Source organism: Panthera pardus, unplaced genomic scaffold, assembly GCF_024362965.1.
Source record: "Panthera pardus isolate Hobbes unplaced genomic scaffold, ASM2436296v1 HiC_scaffold_27, whole genome shotgun sequence".
Lineage (NCBI taxonomy): Eukaryota > Metazoa > Chordata > Mammalia > Carnivora > Felidae > Panthera > Panthera pardus.
Window position 1 is genome coordinate 24953726 of NW_026526843.1, and position 21812 is coordinate 24975537.

Below are 21812 nucleotides of genomic sequence, written 5' to 3' on the forward strand. Positions count from 1 at the left end.
TTCTTCCCCTCTCCATTTCTCAGGTTTATTTTTCTGGGCTTTGCAGTGAGCATGAGCCAAAGATCTGAAGTCTCTGAGTCACCTCGAGGAATGTATGTTTGTTCGAATCAGACTACTTTTTTGGTCTTCCATGGGCATAGATGACTTCCCAGTGAAAGGGCGGGCCTACGCCAGCCGACTCCATCTTGTTCTGTGTCCTTCACCTAGACCACGCCTCCACCCCTTGAGTAACCTCCCGCTCACCCGTTCAAAATTCCTGGTCAAAACACACCCAGCGACCTGCGTAACAGGACTCCGACCCTTCCCCAGCCAATCAGCTGAGGCCACAGCCATTACCTCACCAACTGCCCCTAGGCCCCAATAAAACCTTTGTCCTTTTGAAACTCACTCTCTCTCCCTGGTATCTCACCGCTGCGTGGGTGCAGGTAGGGGATTGAGCTCGAGCTAGCTCGAATAAAGGCTCTTCTGCTTTTGCATTGGACTCGGCTCCCTGGTGGTCTTTGGGGATCACGAATTCTGGGCATAACACCAGTAAGGCTGTAATCTCTGTAGTACTCAGCCAATGAGGAATCAGGGGAGAGACTTCACACTAGGAGATAAATTACCTGCTGTAACTGCCCTGAGTGTGCCTGTCCATCAGACACCCACTCTTGTAAGAAAAGCGATTGAAGCTTAGCTTCACTGTGCTCCAAGTCTCTGCATCCCTCCTTTGATTGGAGCAGTAGGCTTATTTTTCACAGTATCAAAAGTCATTGCAATAGTCTAGTAAAAACTAACTTAGAGTATGACATTAGAAATGTTTAAGAGGGGCGCCTGGGTGGCTCAGTCGGTTAAGCGGCCAACTTCGGCTCAGGTCAAGATCTCGCGGTCTGTGAGTTCGAGCCCCGCGTCTGGCTCTGTGCTGACAGCTCAGAGCCTGGAGCCTGTTTCAGATTCTGTGTCTCCCTCTCTCTGACCCTCCCCTGTTCATGCTCTGTCTCTCCCTGTCTCAAAAATAAATAAAACGTTAAAAAAAATTTAAAAAAATAAAAAAGAAATATTTAAGAGAAGGTGACCATTACAAATTTCTATACTGCATCAGGATTGTACAAACAGCTCTTCATATAATGTATTTAAAATTTTTTTCAATAGCATAAATAATAACAATTTTGAAATCTAAAATAATACTTTTATAGTCTGTCTTTAAACCAACTCGTAGCCTATGAAACCATGCATTTCAGTGCATAAAGCTGAATTCCTTGGTGTAAAGCAAGACATTCACTATTTCTTTTTCTTACTAAAATCAAAGCCTTTCAACCTAGATGTTTTCATGACACTAGATAAATTGATTATATCCATCAGCTTTATGTCAACATTAGGCAGGCAATTTTCAAGCAAAACTTTATTTTTCTTTCACTGAGTCTAAATCCAAACTTTAATCTTTTATCTCTATCCTTCAAACTCAACTTTCAGTGACATCAACATGGTTAGGAAAAAGTCTTATTGTGTAATATGAAGATAATAGTGTTGACTTTTCAGTAACATCACAGTTCTACAACTATGTCCAATGATATGGAAACTTGATATCAAAACAATAGAAAATCATTTGCTGACTTTAATGGATTTCTTATATCCAGATTAAAGAACACACATCTCATTAGGTGAAAGATGGCTAGGGTGATATAAGGAATCTAGTAAATAAGGAATTAATTGAACTCATCCCCAACATTTGGAGGGTGGGTCAATTTTAGTATTTCTGAAGGAAGCTGTGACTGTCCAAGCTGATTTTCTAACTAAGCAAAGGATTATTGACCATTCGTGGTTAGTTCAGTTTCCCAAGCCTCATGATTAAGAGCAATTTTAGATCTGGTGCTTCATTTTCCTTTTCAATAAGTGTTTATTGATTACTCTTTATGTACCCAGCACTATGTTAGGCACAAAGAAAATGGAGATTAAAAAAAAAACTCACCTCATGCCCTAAGGATCTCTTGTCCAATGGGAGAAACAACCAAGGGAGCAATGTGGTAAATTCTGGGAAAGTTATACCCAGCACTCTATTGGAGCAGAGAAGAAGGAGCACTTACCTCAGGCTGGAAGTATCAGAAAGGGTTTCACAGAAATAGATTGCTTAGGTTGAAAATAAATCAAGGCAAAGAAGGGGAATTAATGACAGAAAAGAGACATGGAGACAAGATGACTACACATCTGGCTTTTGCCAGAAGTGAGGGGACACAGGACTGGAAAGTCCCAGGCAAACCAGAATGAGTTGGTCACATTTCAAGGAAATTGTATTCCTTTATTAGATGAGGACCAACATTTTTAAAAAGAAAAGAATGGGGGCACCTGGGTGGCTCAGCTGGTTGAGTGTCTGACTTTGGCTCAGGTCATGATTTTGTGGCTTGTGAGTTTGAGCCCCGCGTCGGGCTCTCTACTGTCAGTGCAGAGCCCACTTCAGATCCTCTATCTCCTTCCCTTTCTGCCCCTTCCCTGCTTGTGCTCTCTCTCTCTCTCTCTCTCTCAAAAATAAATAACACATTAAAAATAAATAAAAAAAAGGAATATATTGTAAAGTTCAGTATTATTTAATGACATTTTTGTTTCAGGAATGTGAGGGGTGTGTGTATATGTGTATGTGTATACATGCACATGTGCATGAGTAAACCCAAATCTAGGAATTTTTTTCAGTTATTTTTTCCAACAATTTCTGAACACTTTTGAGCAACTACATGTTCAGAGAGTAAGCAAGGACCTATTTCCCAAAGTGAACAAGCAAGCAAGATAGACTTTATGTGCATAAAACCCATGTAGTAAAGTTGCTTGATCCCAAAAGGGGCCCCACACTTGATATAATGTTCTGCTGTCACCATCGTGAAATTCTGAATACTTTTGTGTGTGGAGGTGTGTTTTGTAAATCAAATCCAATGGCACATTGGAGCATGGGCATGAGCAGAGGAGAATAAACAAATGAAGCTATGGTATTGTAGAAATTGTTGCCTTTGTCTACTCAAGATAATTTCCCAAGCCCATTTCTTATAAAAATGAATGAACACATGATCCAGGCTGAAACCATTATAGCAACCCAATTGTATGACCCCATTGATTTGCACAGGATGGACATCCCATCCTTGCATGCAAGCAAAGTATTTCCTCAGGATTTTTCAGCTGTAGGTTGTGGTGAAATGTCTCTCTTACCTCTAGTCAAGGAACTATATAGTTATCAAAACAAGTATGAGGATATGACTCTAGAGGTGTCAGAAGCTATTTTCTCTACCAAGTAAAAAAGCCTGGGAAGAACTAATTCTCAAGCCAAAGGGAGAGAGGGGCAGTAGGAAAAAAAGAGACCCATGGCACTGAGACCCTACTTAACATATCTGAGCTTCCTAGAGCTATATTGTTCTTGCAGTTTTGTTTCTTCTCTGGATTCAGGGAATTATCTTATATAATTTCGATACATTCATTTTCCTCCTAAGCTAGTTAGTTGGAGTTAGGTTTCTATCTCCTGCAACCAAAATAAACCAGACTAATAGATGGATGACAACTTTAAATAATTGAAATTACAATGTTAATCTTTGTAGAGTATTTGTAATGTGTCAAATACATACAGTAACTCATGACCATATCAATTCTGTGAGCAAGGTAAGACAAGTATCATTACAGGTGTGCCTTCCATACATTAGATGGCAAGCTTCATAAAGAAAAAAAAACTAGGTCATCTGGGTGGTTGAGGCAATTAAGCATCCTACTCTTGATTTCAGCTCAGGTCATGATCTCACTGTTCGTGAGTTCAAGCCCCACATTGTGCTCTGCGCTGACAGTGTGAGCATGTTTGGGATTCTCTCTCTTTCCCTCTCTCTCTGCCTCTCCCCTGCCTGCCCTCTCTCTCAAAATAAATAAAAATAAACCTCAAAAAAGTGTATCTTTTTCAAATTTTATAATTATCCAGCAGCCAACTATATTTTAGAAATAATAAAACTGAGATTTATGGGTTATTATTGACCCAAGATTATACAATGGTAAGTGGTTGGTCAACTACTGGTTCCCCTTGACCTCCAGTATTTTCTCTTTTATGACTGGCCCCACATTTAGCATTGGAGATACAAAGGTAAACAAGATCCTAGTCCTTACTCTCAAAGAATTCAGAGTCTGATGCAACGGTTCATAGACATACTCCTGATTTCTTGATATATCCTATTCCATTTTGTTGAAATGATGAATCCAGTAGAAGGTTTGTATTAACTATACTTACAAAAGGGTCTCATAGTACACAGGGTATACATATTACATAATATTTTAATTGTTATCAAATGAGAATTTCCTGTCGTATCCAGTACAGCACTAAAACCTGGCATGTGATGAATACTTCATTAACTAGCTGTATGGCTGCACTCCCCACACCCACCTCCAATTAGTCTTATTTAAAGGTAATATATTGGGGCCCCTGGGTGGCTCAGTCGGTTGAGTGTCCGACTTCAGCTCAGGTCATGATCTCGCAGTTCGTGCATTCAAGCCCTGTGTCTGGTTCTGTGCTGACAACTCAGAGCCTGAAGCCTGCTTCCGATTCTGTCTCCCTCTCTCTGCCCCTTCCCCACTCATGCTCTGTCTCTCTGTCTCTCAAAAATGAATAAATGTTAAAAAAATTTTTAGAGGTGATACATTAGGGCACTTAAAAGATTGGGATCTTGAGACAAATAGAAATTGGTCGAGTTTCTGTTCTGCCACTTAAGAGTTCTATTACTACTAGAAAGTTACATAATTTTTTTGTGCTTTACTTTCCTTATGTGTAGCATGGGGATAATAATAGTCCTTACCTCACAGGATTTGGTGTAAGGACTAAATGTGGTGTTGCAATGTAAAGCACTTAGCCTATATTTTGCAATGTAATATGTTTTAAATTTAGGGGTTTTTCCTAATCCAAAGTTAAAATAAAGTATAAGAAATACCAGCAGGTGGTTAAATAATCAAAACAGTGTGATCTGCAGTAAATCAAAGGCATGCACAAAGTTGTGATAGTGCACTTTCATAATTAAGTGAGAAAGTCGTCCTGACAGCACTTTTTATGATTTTACTACTAAGTATCTTTATTTAATTCTGCTTTGACATTAATATTGATATCGCAACCACATTATTTGCAAGCACCTAGTTTATGAAACTTGCATAGTTCATATATTATAAAAATTAAAATTCATTACAAAGTAAATTGTTAATTCTATAGTTGAGCTGTACAAGGAACACCCACTGCAATCTCCTTTTCCCCCCATTTACCTCCCTTTTTAGAATAGTAATGCTATCTAAACTTCTTTTGGGGATTAATATTATTTAAGTCTGAACGTGAATTTACAAGTGTTCACTGGATTCATCTAAGTATCTTGTTAATTTGTAGTAATTACCTTAACTTTTTCTATTCTAATTTTTAAAAGATTTGAATAGCAAAGCAGCATGCATTGATTAAAATTCTAAATTGACAAAGACTGTTAATTGGGTAGCATACATTTAATGCAAAATATGGTGTTACACATCCTACTTATTTCAGTGTAGGATGATCCAATATGGCAATCAAAATGCATGCAGTTCAGATACCAGCCTCAGCCTTACAATTTTTTTTTTTTGAGAGAAATAAAAAATTGCCTTCAGACACTGAATTTCAGGTACTCTTCATAAACATTTTCAGTAGTTAGTTGCTCAATTCTAGTGCATTTATTTAATGTCTACAAATAGTGTATATATTTTGGCTGGCCAAATACTTCTTTTGTTTCATAACATTTCCTTAGTATAAATCAGGGGTCTTCAAACTGCAGCCCATGAACCAAATCCACCATGCAATCTCATTTTGTGAATAAAATTTTTTTGGAACACATCCACTCACTCCCAAATGTTTATGTATTTGCTGCTTCCTTGACTTTACAATGATAACAGAAGTTGCAACAGAGATAGGGAAGCCCTTTACAGAAAGGTTTGCTGAACTCTGGGCAAAATAATTCAAACCATTATATCATTTCTCTAATATCATGAATGCTCCATTCGACTGGAAGCTTCACTAAGCCAAATTTGATTTGGGGGCTCCGTTCATCTATGGTAGCATATTTTCACTTTCTTTTCTCAAATTCATTTAGATTTAGTATAGACCCATTGATCACATCTAATAACCATATATTCATTCCGTGCCTAGCTGTTCTATTTGAGGTTTTCTAGGAAAACCTTACAATTTTGTAAGTCTCCTGTTAATCCTTACTATTCTAAACTTTTAATACATGACACTTATGATCAACCCATCAAGAAAGAAGTACCCTCTCCTTGCTTGGATCTGATAGATGACACAATCATATTTCTTGTAGTTATGTGTGGTCTTCTCTAGCTCATCTTCGTCCTCTCACTCTCTGAACGTTCTCCTTGGCCCTTTTCTAGTCTCATGCCATGTATATTCATTAAAAATTTCATTTACTCTCATTATTTTATTTTTTTAAAAAAATTTAATGTTTATTTATTTTTGAGATAGAGAGAGAGAGAAACAGAGTGTGAGTGAGGGAGGGGCAGAGAGAGAGGGAGACACAGAACTCAAAGGAGGCTCCAGGTTCTGTGCTGTCAGCACAGAGCCCAACGCAGGGCAAGAACTCACCAACCATGAGATCATGACAGAGCTGAAGTCAGCAGCTTTAACCGACTGAGCCATCCAGAAGCCCCTTATTCTCATTATTTTAACTATCACATCTATGACTGCTGACTCAAAAAAAGACCACCAATGGGGGTGCCTAACAGTGCAGAACTTGCTTGGTATTCTCTCTCTCTCTCTCTCTCTCTCTCCCTCTCTCTCTGCTGCTCCCTTGCTTGCTCTCTCACTCTCTCTCAAATAAATACATAAACTTAAAAAAATACCACCAACAAAAATCTGTTAGTGAAACAAAGCAGAATGTGTTACTTGTTGTAATAAGTGGAAATACTACCTTCGCAAGGTCTTAGTAGTATCTTGGAAGGGGAAGGCAAAGGCAGATGTTTATAAAATTTGAGGGTTTGGTTTAAGGTACCTCTTTCAAAGTAGGGACCTGATTAGAATTGAACAAAATTTGTGATATAGATTTTTAAATGTATATATTGGTGTATACATCAAGGCAAAAGTTTTTTTTTTAAACATTTATTTATTTTTTAGAGACAGAGCATGAGCAGGGGAGGGGCAGAGAGAGGGAGACATGGAATCTGAAACAGGCTCCGAGGCATCAGCATGGAACTCATGAACCGTGAGATCATGAACTGAGCCGAAATCGGACGCTTAACCGACTGAGCCACCCAGGTGCCCCAGCAAGGCGAGAGTTTTAAAGTAAGTCTTGTTGAGTAATCATTTGATTAAGTGAGCAATTTTCTCACTGAGTGATCTAGCAATCTGAGAATGGGGATATTTACCCTGATGAGTAACATCTTGTCTTGAGAAGGGCAACTAGCTGAGCCAGCTTACTCTTTAGATAGATAACTTCTCAGAAAGTTCCTGAAACAAACAATAAATTTTTTTCAACCTTAGCTTCCTAGGCAAGAATTTCCCTGAGCAGTGATGTTGATATTGACATCCTTGCTTCTTGATCCTGTTAAGCTGTATGCCTGCAGGAAGTTTGTTTTCACTTCTATTCCAATAACTATCAAATATCATGCAGGAAGTTTGTTTTCACTTCTATTCCAATAACTATCAAATATCATCTACGAAATTATCCATTTACTCTGGTTCCCTACTATACCAGCTCTTCTAATTGCCTTTTTTCCCACCTATTTCCCCCATCCCCCTCCTCCCTCCCCTCTGGCAACCACCAGTTTATTCTCTCGTATTTTATTCTGTTTATTTGAGTCTGTTCTTTGGGGTGAAGGAGGAGTTGTTCATTTGTTTTGTTTTTTACACTGCACACATAAATGAAATCATATGCAATTTGTCTATTCAGGTTCTCTGCCCATTTTTTAATTAGGTTATTTGGGTTTTTTTTTAAGTTTTTATTTTAATTCCAGTTACTTAACATACAGTGTTATATTAATTTCAGTTGTACAACATAATGATTCAATAATTTCATACATCACCCAGTGCTCATCACAATACATGCACTCTTTGATCCTCACCACCTATTTAACCCATTCCCCCTGCCAATGTCCCCTCTGGTAACCATCAGTTTGTTCTCTACAATTAAGAGTCTGTTTCTTGCTTTGTCACTTCCCACCGCACCCCCCCCCAACCGCATTGCTTGTTTGTTTTGTTTCTTAAATTCCACATATGAGTGAAATCATATGATATTTGTCTTCTGACTGACTTATTTCACTTATCATAATACTCTCTAGCTCCATCCATGTCATTGCAAATGGCAAGATTTCATTCTTTTTTATGGCTGAATACTATTCATCTATATCTATATCTATTTATCATATCTATATATATCATATTTATAGATATGATAAATAGATATAGATATAGATATATAGATATAGATATCACATCTTCTTTATCCATTCATCAGTATATAGACACTTGGGCTGCTTCCATATCTTTGCTATTATAAATAATGCTACTATAAACATAGGGGTGCATGTATCCCTTTGGATTACTGTTCTTACATTCTTTGAGTAAATACCCAGTAATGTAATTGCTGAGTTGTAGGAAGGTAGTTCTATTTTTAACTTTTTGAGGAACCTCCATATTGTTTTCCAGAGTGGCTGCAGCAGTTTGCATTCCCACCAGCAGGGCACAAGTGTTCCTTTGCACTTGCATCCTCACCAATACCTGCTGTTTCTTATGTTGTTGATTTTAGTCATTCTGACAGGTGTGAGGTGATATTTCATTGCAGTTTTGATTTGCATTTCCCTGATGATGAGTGATGTTGAGAATCTTTCTGCTCATGTGTCTGTTGGCCTTCTGTATGCCTTCTTTGGAGAACTGTCTGTTCATATCTTCTGCCTATTCTTTTTTTTTTTTTTTAATTTTTTTTTTAACGTTTATTTATTTTTGAGACAGAGAGAGACAGAGCATGAACAGGGGAGGGGCAGAGAGAGAGGGAGACACAGAATCGGAAACAGGCTCCAGGCTCTGAGCTGTCAGCACAGAGCCCGACGCGGGGCTCGAACTCACGGACCGTGAGATCTTGACCTGAGCCGAAGTCGGCCGCTCAACCAACCAAGCCACCCAGGCGCCCCTCTTCTGCCTATTCTTAATTGGATTATGTTGTTGTTTTTTTTAGGTGTTGAGTTTCATAAGTTCTTTATATGTTTTGGAAACTAACCCTTTATAGGATATGTCATTTGCAAATATCTTCTCCCATTCCATATGTTGCCTCTTAGTTTTGTTGATTGTTTCCTTCACTGAGCACAAGATTTTATTTTGATGAAGTCCAAATAGTTTATTTTTGCTTTTGTTTCCCTTGACTCAGGAGACCTATCTAGAAAAAAAAAAGTTTCTCCAGCCAATGTCAGAGAACTTACTGTCTGGGATTTTTATGATTTCAGGTCTCACACTTAGGTCCTTAATCCATTCCGAGTTTACTTTTGTGTGTGGTATGAGAAAGTGGTTTAATTACATTCATTTGAATGTTGTTGTCCAGTTTTCCCAACACCATTTTTTGAAGAGACTGTCTTTTTCCCATTGCATATTCTTGCCTCCTTTGTTGAAGATTGATTAATCATGGGTTTATTTCTGGATTCCCTATTCTATTTTACTGATCTATGTGTCTGTTTTTGTGCCAGTACCAGACTGTTTTTGATTACTACAGTTTGTCCTATATCTTGAAATCTAGGATTGTGATACCTCCAGTTTTGTTCTTTTTTCTTAAGATTGCTTTGGTCTTTAATTCAGGGTCTTTTATGGTTCCATACAAATTTTAGGATTATTTGTTCTAGTTATGTGAAAAATACTATTGATATTTTAGTAGTGATTGAATTGAATATTTAGATTTCTTTTGATAGTATGGACTTTTTAATAATATTAATTCTTCCAATCCATGAACATGTTATATCCTTCCATTTGTTTGTGTTGCCTTCAATTTCTTTCATCGATGTTTTACAGTTTTCAGAGTACAAGACTTTTACCTCCTTGGTTAAATTTATTCATAGGTGTTTTATTATTTTTGGTGCTATCATAAATGGATTGTTTTCTTAATTTCTCTTTCTGCTACTTCATTATTAGCATATATAAATCGAACCAATTTCTGTGTAATTTTGTATCCTGTGACTTTACTGAATCCATTTATTAATTCTAATAGTTTTTTGGTAGGATCTTTAAGTTTTCAAAAAATAGTATCATGTCATCTCTGTCATCTGTAAATAGTGACAGTTTTACTTCTTCCTTACCAATTTCAATGCTTTTTATTTTTTTTAATTAATTAATTTATTTTTTGTCTGCTGGTTGCAGCTGAGACTTCCAGTATTATGTTGAATAAAAGTGGTGACAGGGGATATCCTTGTTGTTCTTGATCTTAAAGGAAAAGTTTTCAGTTTTTCACCATTGCATATAGTGTTAGTTGTGGGCTTTTCATATAGGGACTTTTTTATGTTGAGATATGTTCCCTCTAAATCCACCTTGTTCAGAATTTTTACCATAAATTGATGTTGAATTTTGTCAAATATTTTTTCTGCATCTACTTAGATGATCATATAATTTTTATCTTTCATATTGTTAATGTTATGTATCACATTGATTGATATGAGGGTATTGAACTTCCATGCATCCCTGGGAGTAAATCCCACTTGATTTATTTGTTCAAAATTTTTGCATCTGTGTTCATCAGGCATAGTGGCTTGTAGTTTTCTTTTTTTGTAGTGTCTGCCTTGTTATGGTATCAGGATAATGCTGGCCTCATAGGAAACATTTGGAAGTTTTCTTTCTTATTCTGTTTTGTCTTTTGTTTTTTTTTTTTGGAATTGAGAAGATTACATATTAACTCTTCTTTAAATGTTTGGTAGAATTCACCTGTAGAGGCTTCTGGTTCTAGACTTTCATTTCTTGTGAGTTTTTAAATTACTGATTCAATCTTGTTACTAGTAATCAGTCTATTCAGATTTTCTATTTCTTCCTGATTCAATTTTGGAAGACTGTATGATTCTAGGAATTTATCCATTTCTTTTAGGATGTCCCATTTATTACCATATACTTTTTCATAATATTCTCTTATAATATTTTGTATTTGAGTGGTGTTAATTGTTATAGTTTCCATTTTATTGATGGTACTAATATGTTTCAGGAATATCAGATTTGGGGGCACCTGGGTGGCTCAGTCTGTTAAGAGTCCGACTTCGGCTCAGGCCATGATCTTGCAGTTTGTCAGTTGAGCCCCACATCAGACTCTGTGCTGACAGCTCGGAGCCTGGAGTCTGCTTCAGATTCTGTGTCTCCCTCTCTCTCTGCCCCTCCCCAGCTCACACTCTGTCTCTCTCTCTCTTAAAAATAAATAAACATTAAAAAAATTTTTAAAAAGGAATATCAGATTTGAAGCCTAAGCACTATATCTAATTCCTCTTTCAATGTGGCTCTGAAGGAGAATAGAATTTGCCACTCCCAAATATGCCTCATTGTTATGAGTATTATCTTAGCTGGTTATTATTAAGAAACTCCAAAAACCAAGTAGAAGTTACCTTTTTGTAAGGAACATTTGCATTTATAGTTGACCTTTGAACAATGCAGAAGTTAAGGGTACCAACCTGCAGTCAAAAATCCCTGTATAGGGGCACCTGGGTGGCTTGTCAGTTGAGCTTCCAACTCTTGAATTCGGCTCAGTCCATGATCTCACGGTTCATGGGTTCCACCCCGCATTGGGCTCTGCACTGACAGTGAGAAGCCTGCTTGGAATTCTCTAACTCCCTCTCTCTCTGCCCCTGCCCTAGTCATACCCTCTCATTCTCTCTCTCTCTCTCTCTCTCTCAAAATAAACTTTAAAAAACTCCATGTATAACTTTTGACTCCTCAAAAACTTAACTACTGTGGCCTACTATTGACTGAAGACTTACCAATAACATAAGCAGTCAATTAACACATGTTTTGTATATGTATTATGTACTGTACTCTTATAATAAAGTAAGCTAGAGGAAAAAAAGTGTTACGAAAGTCATTAGGAAGACAAAATGCATTTACAACACTACTTTAAACAATCCACGTATAAGTGGACCCATGCAGTTCAAACCTATATTTTTCGAGGGTCAGATGTATAAGAAAAATCTTCATTTGCAAGGGTGTCTCCCTCTCTATAACAGAAAGAGAATAATGATTTAATCTCTAGAAACTTATCAATGGAGAAAGTAATGACCTAAATCTGTATAACAATTATACTCTTGTTTACTGTGCTTTTCCTGATAACCTCCCATAACTGTCTTCCCCACCTCCCAACATCTTCTTTTGTCTTTAGCTGGAGATGGTATTTAAGGTGGCAGCTTGGGCTGTTTCAAGGAATTACTCAGTTTTCCTGAGTATCTTCCATTTATAGATGAGGTATACATACTATTAAACTTCCATTTCTTTTTCTTCTTCATCTTTTATTACATGAAGTCTCAGCCAAAAGCTTAGAAAGGTAGAGGGGAAATTATTTTTCCTCCCCTACAGCTCCCAGCATTCAACTAATCATTATGTGCTACCTATTTACTTTATGAATCTTTGATGAAACTACAAAAAGTGATGAGACTGGCCTAAAGAGGGAGTAGTTCAGCAGAGTTACAAAACATGAGACCAGAAGATGGCCAAGGAAAACATTCACAGAGAGGGAGAAGAATATGAGCTATAGAAAGGTAGGGGAAATAGGATATATCCTATTACTAAATAGGATATTACAGAGCCGAAGAATGAGAGAAGACTTCTTTTGTGTTGAGGCGATCATAATTGCCATGAATGAAAGATTTAAGATAATAAGAATTAAAAGGAGAGTGCTAAAGCCCTCTATCTAAGGGCTACCCCTTCCATAAGCTGAGAAGAAAGGTAGCTTCCTGGATAAAAGAATAAATATTTAGATTGAACAATGTAACAGTTAATTATTAGCTTGAGATTTAGGATTATACAATTGCCAGAATTGCAATATAGAAAGAAAAGGTTAAATTGCAAGACAAATGATGGGAGAGAGAGATCTAGAAACCATTGTAAAACTAAAAGTAAAATTTGCAATGCTATGAAAAGTATTAATTAAAATCTACAACCAATTAGAAGTTAGAGGTCCAAATCACTCAATTTCAACATGCAATCAGTGTTGAATAATATTTAGGTTAATGACCAAATGCCCTGAGTAGGAAATAGAATGAGTATTAGTTGAATTGAAATAATGAACCTTCACTATGTTTATGAAGCATTCAGGAGAAAAGGCAATGTACTGTTGCTCTGTCTTAACCCAGAGGATAGAACCTATAGAAATTAGCAAGCCTACTAAGCTACCCTCGACACCATCAATTCTTTTCCTCCCACTGATCCCCAATATTCTAATCATGGATAGTTTGATATTTGGGGAACTATTGATCCTAGTTCCCCTTTGGAAATGAATTACCCTTTGTAACAAATAGACCTAAGCTCTTTTGGCAACTCTGTGAATGTCAGGTTCTTCTGGTAAATATCAGCAGCCTCCAACAATTAGAAAATAAATAGAGGCTACCTATCTTCAACCCTGAAGCCTACTACCAGGAGAAAGCAATTCTCAGACCAAATTCCACCTAAGGTACTAATATTTCTTAGCAACCTATTTATCAATTTTTTTAAAGTTCTTTTCTGTATCCTCAGATCCACCTTGTATGAAAGGCTCACTCTGAAACAAATGCAGTTGCATTCTTCCACCCTACATGGCAGGATGTGGAAGCCTTGTAGTCATACTAGGTGGTAAAATTTTCAGTAAAGTGGAGATGCAGGGTCAATAAGCTACAGATGTGTTGTGCATGGAACATACTTTTGGGCTTGCCAATTTTTCAACATCTCACTCATATGAAGGAGGTTAATCTTCTCGCACTATTCCAAACCAATCAAATATCTTAGCACTGATATGTTTTCCAATCAAAATTATTTTTAACATTACTTGTACAAATCAGAAAATCCTAAGGTGATGGTTTCATTTAAGATACTTCACCTGTTAATTATCTAGCCTCCAAGTGTTGCTATAGATAAAAACTCTTCAAATGGTAATTAGTCACCCCTAGGAATTTAATTAGAATTATTTTTTCTCTTACTCATCTCATACTGCTTATACAGTCCTAAAGTATTTTAAAGTTTTATTTATTTTTGAGTGAGAGAGAGAGAGAGTGAGCTGGGGAGGGGCAGAGAAAGAGAGGGGTACAGAGGATCCAAAGTGGGCTATGCGCTGACAGCAGGAAGCCCAATGTGGCTCGAACTCACAAACCCCGAGATCATGACCTGAGCGAAGTCAGCACTCAACCAACTGAACCACCCAGGCGCCGCAGTCCTAAAGTATTTTAAAGTAAATGCCCACTCAGACAATATAACTCAATGAGTCCTGCAGTCCCATATATATATAAGCATCAACAAAGCCCTTCTCACTGACCATAAACTCGCTGCCAGAATGTAGGAGAGCTACCTTTTATAGAAAAGTGGGATAAACCCAGCTTGACTCTCAGCTCTGTTCTTTAATGTTTAATTTAATGTTATTATTATTATTTTTAAATATTTATTTTTAAGAGAGAAAAAGAAGGACAGAGCACGAGCCAGGGAGAGGCAGAGAGAGAGGGAGACACAGGAAGCAGGGTCCAGGCTCTGAGCTGTCAGCACACAGCCCGACTAGGGCTCCAACTTGCCAACTGCAAAATCATGACCTGAGCTGAAGTTGGACACTTAACTGATTGAGCCACCCAGGAGCCCTTTTAATGTATAATTTTAGTATTTATGTCCATTGCCCCCACTACAATTCTAAATACAGTACTATTATCTCTTTCTCTGAATTACCACAGCACTCCTGGGTCTCTTATAAGATCCTTAAGGCAGGGTCCAGTCTGTCTTGATTGCTGCTCTATTCATGGCTCATAGAGAAGTTTCTGATGAATGAACACAGTAATGAATAATCTGGTGATCCCAGACTATTACTGAATCTCTCTGAAGTTTCCTTATTTAGAGAATAGGAACAGTAATAGTACCTACTTTATACTACTAATTTGATATCCTTAACTCAAGTGCACTTTACATAATGCAACCACATTAATTTTCTTGAAACACTATTTTCTACAACCCTACTACTGACTGCACTTACAATACTGTGCATAATTATCTCTTCTTGTCTAATTTTCCCAGTGGATTGTGAATTTGTTGAAGGCTGAGACTTGACATTTTAAATTGTGTCCCTAGATGTAACACTGTGAAAAGCACATAGGAAGTCTCAGTGAAAGTTTGTTGAATGAATAAATCTGCCTGAGTCATTGAAATTGTTAAAATGAACCTAACCCACAATTGCCCTCAAGTATCTGAGTACCAAATTTAATGTTATTCTTACTTCGAAAGTTTGCCCACTCTCAAGATTTCCACTCTATTATTAAATTGTATCATGTTAGAATTTAGCTTTTCATAGAAAATGAATTCCTCCGAGTAAGTTAACTGAGCCAGTTGAGTTGTGGCTATGTGTACAAAGGCAAATGAAATAGAAAGTTGAGTAATTGTTCTGTCAATTTAGTCAATATTGACAACCACTCTAAAGCACCCACACAGTTTACATTTTACTTAAACAGTACAGATAACTGTCTCAAATTTAAAAAGAATGACCCTGAATTTGTTCCCCACATGACATAAAACTGGCTGCTGTGAAATGGAAAATTAGAACTCATACAAAGATACTAATACAAGGGTTCTGTTCTGTAAGTATCAGAAAGAAATCATTTTAAAATGCTTTTCCCTATTAGACAGCTGCATGGCATGAACCTTGAGGAGAATACCAATGGAGACTGCACAACTTTCAAGTGAGGGTACCAAAGAGCCGAAATTTTCATTTCAACCAAAACTCATTATTTACAATTCTATACCAACAAACATGCTTAACCCTTCTAGAGAAAGTATTTGCTAATATGATAGCTGATAAGGGAGCTTGCTCCTTTCTTCGTTCCACATTTCATCACTTATCATTTAGTTGGGAACAAAAAAAATCTCTGACCAGAAGTAAATAAATAGCAATATTTAATTATATTTCATAACCAGAAGTCTGGAATCAAGCTGTCCCAGAGTTGATTTTGGACTTCAGTGATACCACAGATGAAAGAAGGCTGTCTGACTTCTGGAATTCCACAAGATGGTCCAATAGAGCTATCTGTCTGCAAACAAGCTTTATGTTTCAAGTAAAGGGAAGAATTACCCTGAAAGTTCAAGGTCAGTAGAGCTGCCTCTGCTACCATGGGCCCTGGAGACACAAGCCTGAGGACAGAGCCTTCTTCTTCCCCATTCCAGAAGAGTCAGGCAAACATCCAGAGTCGAGGGGGCAGGGCCACCTCCCAGAGCCAAGGGAGTGTGACTGTCACACTGCTGGAGCAGGAGGGAGAGCATCAAAACTAAAGAGGATTAATCCTGAATAATAATTATTAAAATCTAATGGCATTAACCTGCTAGGTTTTGGACTCGCTGGTAACTCATAATCCTTTTCTTGTTTTCAATTTCTTCCTTTTGGAATGGGAATGTCTATCCTATGCCTGTCCCACTAATGTATTGTGGAAGCAGATAATTTGTTTGACTTCACAGCTTCACAGCTGGAGAGGACTTAGCCTCAGAATGCATCAAACCTGGAGTCTAAGCCATATCTGAATTAGATGAGATTTAGATAAGACTGGAATTAGAATTGATATTGGAATAGGTTCAGACTTTTGTAGCTCTTGGGATGGGGTGAATATAAATTGCATGTGGTAAGGACATAAATGTGGGTGGCCAGAGGGCATAGTATTATGGGCTGAAGTGTGTCTGACTGTATTTAGAGATAAGGTCTTTAAATAAATTATGAAGTAAAAATGAGGCTATATGGTTGGAATCTTTGTAAAAAGAAGAGATTAGGACAAAGACACATGCTATATGAAAACACAGGGAGAATATGGTTATCTACAAGGAGAGCTGCCTCAGAAGAAACCAGACCTAGGGCGTTTGGGTGGTTCAGTCAGTTTAAGCATCTGACTTTTGATTTTGGCTCAGATCCTTATCTCACGGTCGAGAGATTGAGCCCTGCTTTGGACTCAGCGCTGGGTGTGGAGCCCGCTTGAGATTCTCTCTCTCCCTCTCCTTTTACCATCTCCCTCAAAAATAAATAAATAAATAGATAGATAGATAGATAAATAAATAAATAAGAAAAGAGAAAAATGGTACTTAAAAAAAAAGAGAAGAAGAAACCAGACCTGATGACACTTTGATTTCAGACTTCTATCCTCCAGAATTCTAAGAAAATACATTTCTTTTGTTTAGGTTATCAGTCTGTGGTATTTTGCTATAGGAGCCCTGGCAAACTATCCCCCCCAGGACCTTGTAAAGCATCCATTCTAGTAACTGTCTCTGAAGCTTACATTTTATTAGCTTCATGATATATCAATCTCTGTACCTCACAATTGATCACTGAATTTGGTTCTTATATCATTCATTAACTATTTTATCCAAGTCTATTGTAAATATCTTGAGGACATTGACAGTTTCCTGAGTTTTCAATATCCACTCCACTCTGGTCTTACCCCTCTTATGTCCCAAGATAGAATTGAACACATGAGATACTTAACAGTGAACTTTTATTGATTTTTTCATCACACCTACATGTGGTCCCACCTGGAGTTCTTAAAGGATTATTGAAGGGAGACCATCTGCCATCTCCCTAAGATTAACTTCTCTGAAGTCACAATTATTGTTGTAGCACATATTTTTCTCTGAAGTCATAGTTATTGTTGTAGCACATATTTTTCACATAGTATTTTTATTCAAAGACAGTGTAATTTTAGTATACTGGTAAATGCAATTAGAGCTGAAAATATGATACATAAAGTGCTAAATATCAGATATCAGAGAAATATCTATTAAAAACTAAAAATAAGAAAACTAATTTATACCTAGGAATCACATAAATGTCATTAAAAGAGAACTTCAGTAAGTGATAAATGAGTGTGCAGAATCATTAACTTCATGTTTGTTGAGGCCAGGGTCTACTCAAATTACTAAATTGTTAGTACAGTTTTCCAAGAGGGTTATACCCACTCTACCCCCTTCTTGGAATCATAATCTGAAAAGTGTCTTTATATATGCAAAATTCTAGTTTCACTTTTTCATATTTTACAATTCTGGTGAATGTATGTAAATACAAATTGGATTTAGAAAGTAAACTAATGCCTGTTTAAATCAAAAAAGAACTACAAACATCCTAAATTCTGTTCATTTGTAATGTATTGCTCCAAACTCTGTTCTTTTTATTGATGTGCTCTTAAAATTGGTTTGATTTCTATTTTCTCTTCTTAAAAAATACTGTTTAATTATTTTCCTGGTTAATAATGTAATAGGCTTTGCTCTCATAATTCATTAAAAGAAAACACCCAGGCCTGGAAAACACAATTACTATAATTTTCATAATGATTTACTTGATTCTACTGATTGTTTCCAAGGTGTTGTCTTGAAAATGGAGTTTAGGATGTCTAAATCCATACTGAAACTTCTGACTTTTCAAGGCAATCCCCAGATAGATTTTCTTATCAATCAATCAATAAAATCCCACAACTGCGCAAGCCAGTCTTTTTTTTTTTTTTTTTCTTAAATAGAACTTTTGTTTTACCTGTGAGATATATGGAAAAAAGCTAGACATGGCCCTGGTGAAAGAGTAATAAAATGCCAGCAGAGCTCATCCAGAAGGAGGAATAAAGAGTTAAATAAATCCTATATTATGTAAGGTTTTATAATATAGGAAAAAATTATAACTAAATATTATAATGTAAGAAAAAAGCCATTAAACTGGATTTTCAAAAATTGTGAAGTAGAATGAAATGCACAATGAATATATTTTAGTCAATGGGAAGCAGAACGTTTAAGGTATATCTTTGTAAACCCAGTCAATGTTCGGTATGTGATAACATATCAAGGTCATGGGCAGCTTGACAAGATGTTGCTTGCTTATTTATAACTGTTGATGGTTTCAGCTAATAACTCTACAAAGCAAAAAAAGTCTTCCTTCTGTTTAACCTGTCATGCTAAAGGCTAAAAATGTATTTTATAAAGGGCTTCTGCCTTGATTATCATCATCAATATATAAAAGAGTAGGTAATGAATTATTTTCTAAGTTGGGTTCCATGATATGAAATGCTGAAATGATAAATTATACTTTCGTAGAATCATTAGACAAACAAACTGGTTGGGTGTTGTAATTATCCAACCATAATTTGGTTATTGACTAGAATTCCATTGAATAAATATGCTTTCTGACTTTAAAAATAATATATGCTTATTGTAAAAAATTGAGAAAACAGCAAGGTTTACAGCTAATATTCTATATACAGCTGTATGTCACTTTCCTTTTTTCCTCATACATTGCATCTCTTATGCATTTTCCCATGTACTTTATGATTCTTTGTAAACATCATTTTCAGAGTTTTATTTTAATGGTAAATTACAATAATGGACTAAATAAAAGGTTACACTTCAAAATATATTAGATGTACTTAAAACGAAATATACTGTGTGGAGAAAGACTGTATGTAAGCAGAGACTGTTATTTGTTGTTTTTGGACAATACTACATTTTTAAACAATTATCTTTTTTAGTGGTTCGTTTACTCAGTTTCTTATTTCTGGAAATGAATAACTGTGTGTGAATAAATGTGTCTAAAGCACATAAAGAAAGCATGTCATTAATACTTCCTTAGAAGAACTTCTAATTCAGGCTTTCCCTAATTGATAATTATAGCTTCTAGTTCAATTGATGTAAACATACAATAATTCAAATACTCAGCCACATGACTTTTTAGCACCTTAGATTATGTCCTCCCTAATTAAGGGACTCATTAAGCTAAAGTTTAAGGTAGTATATATTCTCAGTACTTCACTGAACTTAGGTCAGTTGCTTGGTTTTATTTTAGGCAGTGTCTATTCTGAGATTTTTCAGATGATTTTTTCAAATGTTACTAGAAGAGTGTAACAAATTAATGAACTGTCTGTCCATGAACCTGTCCAAAGTCTTTACCAATAATTAAGAAAAATATCCTACTTTGCTCTTGTTGTGGTTTCCTTAGACTAGAGAATAGTCAGAATCCTGAGATATTTTTAACAAATCCATTTCTAAAGAGAGAGAAAGAACAGGTGGCTTACAGAAAGAATTTTAACTTATGAAAGTGACTAAATCTAAATCCATAAATAGTATCCAGTCCTCCAGTTGTTCAATTCTTAAAATTTAAGTGCTTTTGGCTATAAAAATATTGCATCTAATAATTTTCAAGTATGCTTTCAGTAATGCATTTTTTATCTAAAAATGTCTTAACACTGAGAATGTCATCGTGAATTATGAAACTTTTCTATATTTAATTTTATTTGGTGCCAAGGGCTATGAGGAAAAGATTTTAGTGAACTAAAGGCTAATAATAACTTCACTTTAACCTTAACTATTTTTCTTTATTTCTTTATTCTTTTTTTATTAGCTAATCATAATTGAGTGCCCTTTAAATCAGGACACCAATGACACTTTGTTTCCAATTAACAGTAAAAACCTTCTTTGATCCTTTGACTTTTTTATGAGATGAATTTATATTTTCCAGACTAACATGCATGACAACATAATTCTCTATACTCATTAATATTCAACTTTGCTGCTTTAATGAGAGAAACCAGGAGAAATGTAATGTCATCTGCTTATCGGAGCCATTAGTAATTTTTGCTAATATAGAGAGACCAAAAATCTTTTGAATAATAATAGCCAATATTAATTGAGCACTTGCTATATGTTAGACACTGTTCCAATTGTCGATTATGTATTAAGTTACTTAGTACTCAAGAAAGCTTTCTGAGATAGGAACTACAGACTAGTGAACACAAATGAATATGTCTAACCTAATTTTAGATTTAGTCTTTTATTTATTCCATGGTTCTATGTTACCATTAAAATGCAACTCTGAAAGAGAACAAAATGCTTCTCTCTTTCAGGAACTGGTTGAGCAGGAGGCGCCATAGTGGGAGTTGACATCCGCCAAAACAAGGACCCAAAGGTTTCCGCGCAAGGAGCCCCAGATCGAGGACTTCTATGAGACTGTGGTCAAGCTGTACAGGTTTCTGGCCAGACCAACCAACTCCACCTTTAACTAAGTTGTGTTGAAGAGGTTGTTCATGAGTCACACCAGCTGGCCACTTCTGTCCCTTTACGGGATAATCCTGAAGATGAAGCTGCCTGGCTGTGAAGACAAAACAACTGTGGTTGCAAGGATGTGCATGTCCAGGAGGTGCCCAAACTGAAGGTGTACGTGCTGCTGGTGAGCCGCCATGCCCGGATCCACATCCTCAAAGCTGGAGGCAAGATCCTCACCTTTGACCAGTTTGTTGGCCCTGGACTCCCCCAAGGGCTGTGTGGCACAGTCTTGCTCTCTGGTCCACGCAAGGGCCGAGTGGTTTGGCAAAGCCTCAGGAAACCTGCACAGCCACACCAAACCCTACGTGCGGCCAGAGGGCTGGAAGTTTGAGCACACCAGAGGCCACAGGGCCAGCAGGGCTACAAAAATGAACCCCAGATCTTGACTTGTTATTAAAAAGATTTTGGATGTTGAAAAAAAAAAAAAAGGAGAGAGCAAACTGATAGTTGCCACAGGGAAGTGAGGGGTTGGGTAAAGAAAGGGATTAAGAGGTACAATCTTCCAGTTATGAAATAAATCAGATATGGGGATGTAATGTAGAACATAAGGGATATAGTCAACAATATTGTAACAACTTTGTACAGTGTCAGG

At 36.6% G+C, this 21812-nt stretch overlaps 1 pseudogene; it reads left to right on the plus strand.

Annotated features, from left to right (window-relative positions):
* LOC109260131 (ribosomal protein L18-like) overlaps window positions 1–21606 on the plus strand; it is a 59765-nt pseudogene extending 38159 nt beyond the window's left edge.
* The last annotated feature ends 206 nt before the right edge of the window (window positions 21607–21812 follow it).